The sequence below is a fragment of the Melospiza georgiana genome, chromosome 13, assembly GCF_028018845.1.
Source record: "Melospiza georgiana isolate bMelGeo1 chromosome 13, bMelGeo1.pri, whole genome shotgun sequence".
Taxonomy (NCBI): domain Eukaryota; kingdom Metazoa; phylum Chordata; class Aves; order Passeriformes; family Passerellidae; genus Melospiza; species Melospiza georgiana.
The window spans coordinates 13,018,747-13,028,185 of NC_080442.1; the positions used below are offsets into that span (position 1 = coordinate 13,018,747).

General features: G+C 61.9%; 1 non-coding gene across 1 annotated transcript; it reads right to left on the minus strand.

Annotated features, from left to right (window-relative positions):
* Positions 1 to 9,263: 9,263 nt before the first annotated feature.
* Positions 9,264 to 9,336, minus strand: TRNAR-UCG (transfer RNA arginine (anticodon UCG)). Its single transcript has one exon. It is a non-coding gene; the product is annotated as a tRNA-Arg (tRNA).
* Positions 9,337 to 9,439: the final 103 nt, after the last annotated feature.

The following is a 9,439-nucleotide window of genomic DNA, read 5'->3' on the forward strand; positions in this document are numbered from 1 at the left end:
TATTTAAAAATAAAAAAAATAAAAATTGTAATCCCTCGCCGCTTCTGAACATCGCCTTTCTTTAAATCCCAGACGAGGGTAAATGTGACCTGCTACAAAACGAAGCGATCTCGGCGGGAGCAGCCGCGGCAGAGCGCTGCCTGCCGGTCCCGCCGCCTCCGGCTCCCGGCGAGCTCCGCTCGGATTATTTATTTCTCCCTCTCTTCGCCCTCCCCCTCTCCGCCATCCCCTTAAAAAAAAAATTTAAAAATTAAATAAATAAAATCTACGAGCTCAATCAGGCTAAAAGCTAAAGGACGAGGGCTGCCAGCCCTTTGCGAGCCGGCGCTGCTCCCGGCGCCCGGGCGAGCCCGGCCAGCGCTGCTTGGCTCCCGGGAGCTGCCCGTTCCCTCCCGCCTCCTGCCTAACGAGAAACGGGCCCGCCTGGGCTCTGGCCGCCCCGACGGGGCTGGGCAAGGTGGGGAGAAATATTTTCTCCGTCCCCAGCCCCTCGGTGCCTTCCCCGCGGCCCGGAGCCGCTCGGGAGGGGACTTGCCCGGCGTTTATTTCAATCTATCCTAGAGGCATGGGGGAAAAAAATTGCAATGAATAGGATCTCCTTAATTTTACGGCCTTGGATTTTCTCCTAATTTATCGGTTTCGCTGTTAGGGTGGTCGCTGCCAGAATGCTGGCGGCTGGGGCGGGGGATGTCGCCCGCCCGCCCCGCTGCCTCGGAGGGCAGACCGGGCTTGCGGGGACAGTGGCACCCAGCGGGCACCACCAAGGGCTCTCCTGGCCCGGGCACCGGCCTCGCTGTACCCGCTTTAACGGGGGAGGCCTCGTTACTCACCGCGGGGAGAAGCTTGGGGCGCCGCCGGCCGCTTCCCCCGCTCCCGGGGCCGTTTCGGCGGCGATGCGGCCCCGCTCCGGCCCCGCTGTCCCTGCGGCAGCGGCGAGGGGGCCCAGGCGGGCACAGCCAGCCCAGCTAAGGCTCAGCTGTGCCCGGCTGTGCCGCCGTGCGAGATGTGCAGCCCGCCGTGCCGAGCCCCCGGGCCGCCGTGCCGCTCAGCGGAGGATGCTGCGGGTAAAACACCGCACCTCGCCGGGCTTCCCGGGGCTGGAGACGAGATCCCCTCTCTCTGTGCCGGTCAAAGGAGGTGATTTTCTTGGCAGGAATATATGTGATATTATTTGTCTTCCCTGCTCCTTTTCGGCAGTGTTTTGCTCTGGTCGGAGCTCTCGCCTTGACCCTCTCTCTCCGTGTAGGCAGAGCCCCAGTACGTGGGAGAGAATACCATGCGCTCGGGGTATTTTTGTTTGGTTTTAGGCTTGGATATTGTGGGATTTTTTTTTTTTTTTTTAATTCTGGTTATTCTGGAGGGTTATTTTTGTGGCGGGCAGGGGTGGTTTGGGCTTTCTTTTTGGCGCAATTTGAGCAGGATGCGTACAAAATGGCTCCTTGGCACGGCGCAAAGCACCGCCGAGAAGCCTGGGGACGGACCGGCGGGGCTGCTCTGGCTCCGATGGCATCACCCGGAGCCAGCTCGCGTCCTCCTGCCCTGCCCACGGGGCTCTCCTCCATGTGCACCAGAGCAAAGCCCCCACGGCGGCGGGCGGCCCGACGGGACGGGGAGGCGCCGGGCTCTGGCCATGGTGCTGCACCGGCCCCGGCCCTGCGGACAGGACGGCCCCGCCGGCCGCTCCCTCCTCGGCTGACCCCGGCGCCAGGCCAGGCGGCCCCGCTGGCCGCACCTCGGAAGAGCCCGGTCAGCAGGCCGGCCCTGAATTATTTAACGTGATCGCCCGGGAACGAGTCCGCTGCCTTCCCCTCTTCTACGTCCTGCACGTCTGACGTCACTTTTCTTTAATTAGGAGAAGTTATTTTTAGCCAACCTGGAGTAACCCCCCCACGCCTCTCAGCCTCGAGCTGCATCTCCTAATTGGTTTTTTTTGGGGGTGGTTTTTCTTTTCTTTTTTTTTTTTTTTCTCTTTCTTTCTTTTGGCGGGGAGGGGGGGGTGGGTTTGCTTCTCCCCTCACCATCGGGGCTTGGCAAAGAAGCGGCAGCTCCCGACGGGCGTGAAGGAAACGCGTGGCTTTGTTTAGTAATTAAAAGCCGCCTCTGAGCAAGCCCCGGCGCCGAAAAGGGAAAGCGGCTGCGTCTCACCCCCGGCTCCTCTTTTCTCTCCGGCCGTCGGGGCCGGGACCCAGGTGGGGACCGGTCCGGAGCCTCCTCGCTCGGCGGGGCGAGGTGCTGCCCGTCCGGGGCCGGGGGTGGAGGCACGTCGGAGGGATCCGGCCAGGTGCAGACTCTCAGGCCACCTGCACTGCTATGATTCGGGTTTCCTTAAGGCTGAGGCCTAAAATGCGTTTCACTTCCAGGGTGATACAGGGGAAATAAAAAAAAAAAAACAAAAACAAAACAAAACACAAAAGCCAAACAACAAGCCCCGAGGAATTAAGCAGTCGCGGGAAGGCAGGGAGCAAAAAGGAAGAATGAATGGGGGAAAAATAGAAAATTTTAAAAAATGGAAAATGATGGTAAAAACGGGAAAAAAAATTATAATAAACAAGGATGAAATAAAATAAAAATGCTTTCCCCCCTTTTCTTCTTTTTTTTTCCTGTTTTTTTTCTTTTTTTTTTTTTTTTTTTTTTTTAGCAAAGGAAATGCATACAGCCAATGAAAAATGAAAAAAATCCACCAGCACCAGAAGCCGGTGGCAGATCAGGGCACAAGCAGCGGTAGCCCCGTTGCTGCTCCTCAGGGGTAAATCCGAGCAGGGGAGCGGGATGCCCTGACGTCCATCCCCTCATCCCTAAAATCAGGCCCTGCAGCAGCACCCGCTGCACCGGGAGGATGAACTTCCTCGGGAGCTCGGGATTTCTCCCGCGGCCTAAAGCCTGGCTGTCCCGGGAGGCTCGGCCTCATCCGGGCGTTTTGGCTGGTGCCGCTTCTCCCACCGGCGAGAGCGGAGGTTTGGGGGAACCCCGGCACCCCCGGCAGCGCTCGGCCCCAGCTCCCCCCCGTCCCGTCGGGGCTCAGCCCGCCCCGGGCCCCTCTCCCGAGCTGCAGCGTGCCGGGCACCCAAGGAGAAGCTGCCGGAGCGAACGGCAGCAGAAGGCGCGGGGTGTTTCCCACTCGTGCCCCGCCGAGGGTGAGCCGGGGCCGGGCAGCGGCGCGGGGCGGTCCCGGTCCCGCCTGGTGCCGGCACCTGCAGGAGCCCAACTTCCCGCGGGGGACCGGCCCGAGTTCGCATCCCCCTTCCTCTCTCCCTGCCTCCCTCCTCCCCTCCGGCAGCCGCCGTGTCCCCCCGGAGGACGCTGTCCCCCCGCGCCTCCCGCATCCCGGGGCCGCCCCGCCGAGGCGGCGATGCCCGGCCGCGACACTCACTCTGCTGCCGTGCGGAGGGCAGGACGGTGGTCCCGGGAGAAGCGGGCGGCGGGGCCATTCCCCTCCCCGGGGCGGGCGGAGGGGCGGGCAGGGCTGCCCCCGGCCGAGCGGCGGCTCCCGCAGCCCCCAGCCCCGGGCGCGGACCGGCGGGGGCGGCGGAGGCGGCTCTGCCCCGGCTCCGTGCGTCTTCCCGGCTGCTGCCGGTGCCGGCTCTGGTCGCTGGCCGGGAGCTGCCGCCGCCGGCAGGCTCTGCCCGCACTGACGTCAGCCCGGCAGCCGCCTATTCACTCCAACCATGGCGGAGAGGAGGAGGAGGAGGGAGAGGGGGAGGGGAGGAGGCGGTGGGAGGGAGGGAGGGGGAGAGGAGGAGGACGGGAGGAAGGCGGCGGTGGCGGCGGGGGCTGGTGGCTGGCAGGCTCCGCCGAGCAGAAAGCGCAGCCCCTCCGCCTCACCCCTTAATTACCCCCCGAGGATGGGGCTGCGCGGGGGAGGGGGGCCCGTACCCCCCTTTCCCCCCGGAGAGCCCCGCTGCCTCCCGTTCCCCCGGGGCCGCCGTCGCTCACCTGGCCGCCCCACCGGGCGCCCCGCTCTTCCCCCGGCCCCGGGGAGCGCTTCTCCGGGGGCACAGCGGGGCCAGCTCCCCCCGCACCCCGACACCCGAGCCCCCTCTTGGCGGTGCCCCCCAGCCCTTGAGCAACGGGCCCGGTGCCGGCGGGCAGCGAAAGGGCTCAGGCCGCCCCTAAACCTCCCCTGGCCCGGGCAGCTCCCACCGCCCCCCGGCCGCCTTCCCGGCCCCGCACCGCTGTCCAAATGCTGAAAGGACCCGAGACTGCTCGGTCCGGCTCGGCTTGGCACGGCACAGCACGGCTCGGCACGGCACAGCACGGCACGGCCCGCCTGCGGGGCACAGGCTGCCCCCGGGCCGAGTCCCCGGCCCTGGCAAAGGGGTCCCTCCTGTAGCCGTGCCGTGCCGTGCCGTGCCCGGCCGTGCCTTCCCCGACGGGCAGGCCGAGCCCGCAGCCCGGGTGGCCCCGACAGCCGCAGCGCGGGGCTCGGTGGGCACAGCGAGCTGGGATGGGGCGCGGGCACCGCGCTGCTCTCCCCTCGCTCTCTGCCTTCCCTCTCGCCTTTACAGCAGCACACACATCCTGCACCGCCTGCAGCCTCTGCTGCAAGGCTCAAAAAGCCCTCCCCAAAAACCCACAACCCCCCCACACGCCCCAGTCCCTCCTGGCACACCTTTGCTCCGCTTTCGACGTCTCCTCTTCCTTCCTGCGTTTAACCTGGCTCCTAATTTTTATCTCCGATTCACTCCACCGATGCCCCGGAGCGGCTCTGGGGAGTCTCTCGCCGCCCCGATGAACACACAGGGATCCCCAGACAGGTTTTCTATGTAGGAAAAAATAAACCGATCGAGCCCGAGAGATCTGCAACAGCCGAACACGCCGCCTCGCCTTTACATTCGTGTTTTTAAATTCCCCCGTTATTTTCCTTTTTTGCATCTGCGAGTTGCCGCGAAAGGAAATACAACCCCAAATGCCACCGCCAGCAGAAACCGGAGCTCGTTGCCAAATTCCGTAGTATTTTATTTTAAAAGCAATTAACACCATAAAAAAAAAAAAAAAAAAAAAGAAAGAAAGAAAGAAAGAAATCGCGTCTTCTGCTCTTCCCGGGGAGTGTAAGAAATCCTTTTGCTCACCCAGAGTCGAAAACCTAATGGCATTGTCGTTAAACACGAAAAGGAGAATATTAAGAAATTGCAACACTCCCTCCCGAGCGCTCCCCCTCTCCCAGTTTATTTGCCCTAATAATTAATTCACAAGAGCTTAACTTCGGTGTAACCCCGGCGGTCTTTTCATTAAAAAATCCCCGCGTTTCCTATTGAATTAGCTCTGCTCCATTGTCGCTGAAATGAAGACGCCAAACCAACTTTTACCCTGAGCATTTTCTCACCAGCCCAAAGAAAAGTCTCTCTCCTTTTTTCTTTTCTCTGTTTTTTTTTTCTTTCTTTTTTTTTCTTTTTTTTTTTCTTCTTCTTCTTCTCTCTCTTTTTTTTTTTTTTTTTTTTTTTTTTTTTTTTTTTTTTAATTCAAGCACCCAGGCGATGGACGTGTCCTGCAATTTAACTACTTTCAAATTCTTTGTTCGGGTCCCACCGGGGCTCTATTGTCACCCTATTGAGAGAGCTTATTGCCAAGTCAAGCCTGAGCGAATTGAGACACGCACGGGAGGAGCCCCGGGGGCTGGGAGCGGGATCCGTGGGGCTGCTCGGCCCGGGGGGACCCCGGCCCAGCCCCGAGGGAGCGGGCACGGAGCGGGGCAGGCGCTGCCGCAGCCCCGGGCCGGGAACACCGGCACCGATTCCACGGGAGCCGCAGCTTCCAAAGCAGCCCCGGCCCCGCAGAGCGCGGTGCTCGTGGTGGGGCAGCCCCGGGAAGGGGCTCCCCCCGGGATCGGGCTGCTCTGAACCCTCAAAGCATCCCCGCAGCAGCGCCCTGGCTCAGGTACCACCGCTGCGGGCACGGCAGGCACTTACCTCGGATGCCCGCGGTGCCGCCAGCTTCCCTCCTCCTCTGGTTCTCCCTTAATCCCGAAAAGGAGGGTCCTCCTCTGCTGTCATCCCACCCCCGACCCCTCCAGCTCGGAGCCGGCTCCCGCCTGTCTCCTGTCGCCCTCTTCAGCGCTCACTTTGGGAGCTCCGGGGCTCGCTTCCCGAGCAGGGAAAGAGCGGGATGTTGGGGGGCTTTGCTTTTTTCTTTTCCTTCCCTCTCCCCCGACTCCTCCCCAGCCTGAAAAAGGGGTTGCGAGCTGGAATAGGGGGGTACGAGCTTCACGGAAGGGTTATTTCAGGAGAAAAAGAAGCTGAAAGAGCAGTGCTGGGCACGGATTCCCACGTAAGCCCGTACGTCACCTATAAAAATTGCCCGTTTCTCCCGTTTCTTGGCTCCGGGGGGGCAGCTGAGACATCTCTACCTGCGGAGGGAGGGGGTGCAGCACCCTTTAAACCCGCACCCCGTTAAAAACCTCCTGCTCCACCCGGGAGGGGAAAGCAGAACCGCGGGATGCTGGAAAGCAGGGGCTGCCTCTCTGCATCATCACCCGCTGCCCCGTGGTGATGTTTGGCCTCCCCCTACTCCCCCAAAACACCCATCTGGAGCCCGTCTCAGCCTCTCGGTGCCGGGGAGAGAAGAGATTTAGGGGATCCCAGGGCGATGGCACGGGAGGGCCGCGGCGGGGACAGGGGGACACTGCGGCCATCGCTTCCCCTCCTCGCCGCCGTCCCCTCTTGTGACCAGCGGCGTCTCCGCCGTGTCCCGGGGGAAGAGGAAGCCCTTGACCCCTGGCCCCAGGGGCAACGGGGTTAAACAAAGTCCCACCGCCCCATTATCCGACAGACAGCTTTGAGCTCCCGGCGGGGAGCGGGGTCTCCGAGAAGCTGGCGAGAAGTCACAGCTCCCACCGCCGGTACCGGACCCCGACGGGGCGCACCTGGGATGGGGATGCTTGTCTGCATGACAGACAGACAAAAATAAAACCAAAAAAACCTAGAGAATGAAAAAAAATTATTAAAAAATAAAAAAGACGATGCACACCCCATTCCGAATTATGCATTGTAGCCAGCTCTGCTGATACGGCGGATTTTTGAGGTTATTTCGGGTTGTTCACAGTGGTGATTTTTTTTTTTTTTTTTTTTTTTTTTTTTTTTTTTTTTAGTGGTGCCGTGCCTTGCCGAAGCTTCGTGCCCACACTCAGGTGAGGCACAGGCAGCCCCGGCCCGGTCCTGCCTGCAGACAAGGCAGCGGAGCTCGTTGTCATCATCCCTCCCCAGAGCTCTGCCGCGAGAAACATTTAGAGAATTTATTTTTGCTATTTACGCTTTGGAGAGAGGAGAATTTTTTTTTAATGGGGCAGGTTTGGAATTTTTAGAATTTGATTTTTTGCGAACACTATGAAAAGAAGGAGATAAAAGATGCCAAATAAGAGAAATCGGCGTTAACACAATGCAGCGGAGGGGAGAACAAGTGCACCCAGGTCCTTTCCTAGAGGCATCCGTGACCCGGGGGTTCCTAAACCGTTCTTCCCTTCACTCCAGGGCACTCACGGCTCCTCCATCCCGGCCAGAGCACCCGCAGTGTTGGAGCATGTCTCCGAGCATCTCCGCCGAGCTCCGGCAGAAGGAGCCGGGAGCCCGGAGCCGCTGCGGGGCTGGCCGGGGACAGGCAGCGCCTGTGGCTCCCGGCGGGCTCCGGCACAGCGGGTGCCTCAGGCAAAGCTGGGTGAAACCGCAGCACAACCCCACATCCAACCTCAGGCTGGGGGGCTGCAGGGACTTTGGGGGGCACCAAGGGGCTGTGGAACGCGCTCCGAGCCGCAGAGCCTGCACGGCGCCCTGAGTGCGGGTTCCTCACATCCCGCACCGCTCCCACGCTGGCTGTGCCTTCTCGGAGAGCGGAGGGCAGCGGGGGCTCCGAGCCTGCATCCCCCCGAGCCTGCACCCCCCAGGGATGAGGAAGGTGATGAGGGGCTGGAGTGGGTGATGAGGAGCGCCCGGGCTGTGGAGTTCCGCAGGGGCCGGGAGGGCCGAACGGGAGTCCCGGTGCCCGCTGGCCCTGCCCGGTGCCGCACGGGGACCGGGACGGGACCCGGGCGGTGTCCGCGCCCCGACGGCCCCGGGGGGCTCGGCCCGGCCCGGCCCGTCCCGCAGGAGCGGGGCCGCAGCGCCACCTGGCGGCTCGGCACGGCTCGGTACGGCCCGGCTCGGCCCGGCCCGGCTCGGCACGGCTCGGCACGGCTCGGTACGGCCCGGCTCGGCACGGCCCGGCACGGCTCATCAATGTCAGGGCTCTCAGGGCTGTGCCGGGAGCCACCGTCCCGGCCACAACAGCTCCTGCGGCGTCCACGGAGCCTGCACACACCTGTCCGCACCGTGGCACCTCCTGTTTCCTTTCCTTGTGAATCCACATCCATCCCTTCCATCCCATCCCTTCCATCCCATCCCATTCCTGGCACCCTGAATCCCCCACACCCTGCACCCACCTGTCCCGCAGCTGGCATCCCATTCGCTGCACCTGGGACCTTCCCCTGCACCCTGCATCCCATTCCTAGCACCCTACATCCACAGCTTGCACTTCACATCCTAGCACCCTAATTCCCAGCACGCTGCATCCCCTACACTGTGCTCCACATCCCATTCCCTGCACCTGTGGCCTTTCCCCTGCATCCTACATGTCCTCCCCTGCACCCCACATCCATATTCTGCACCCCACAGTCCATTCTTTGCACCCTACATTTCATCCTGCACCCTACATCCCATTCCTTGCACCCTGTATGCCCTGCCTTCCATTCCTGCATCTATGGCCTTTTCTCTCCCTGCATCCTATTCCTTGGACCCAACACCATTCCCAGCACCCTACATCTTACTCCTTCCACATGTGTCCTTTTCCCTGCACCCTACATCCATTTCTTGCACTCTACATTCCATTCCCTGCACCTTACATCCATTCCTTGCGCCCCACATCTCATTCTCGTCCCCCTACATCTATTCCTTGCACTCTGCATCCCATTTCTTCCACCCTACACCTTCTTCCTGCTCCTCACAGCCCATTATCCCACACCCTGGGCTCATGTTCGGCTCTCCACCCACTGCTCCATCCCCAACCTATCTGTGGGATTTGGGGTTTTTAGGGTGTCAAGCGCGGTGCGCGCTGGCCCCGCCACCCTGTGTACCAACCTGCTCGCACTCAGCCGCTTCCCGCGCCCCGCCTCCTTCTTCCGGCCGGTTAAACTCACGCAAAACGGGCACCGGGAGTGCGCTGAACCCAGTACCGGGACCGCGCAGCCCCGGCACGGGCGGGAGGAGCAAAATAATAAGCACTACACAGTGCTGTCGGCGCGACCGCGGCAGGACTCGAACCTGCAATCTTCTGATCCGAAGTCAGACGCCTTATCCATTAGGCCACGCGGCCACCTCCACTCCCGCCTCCCCGCGTGCCTTACTCAGGGAATCCCGGCGGGCCGTACCACGCGCGGAGGGGGGCGGGACGGGACGGGACGTCACGGCGGCCGGAA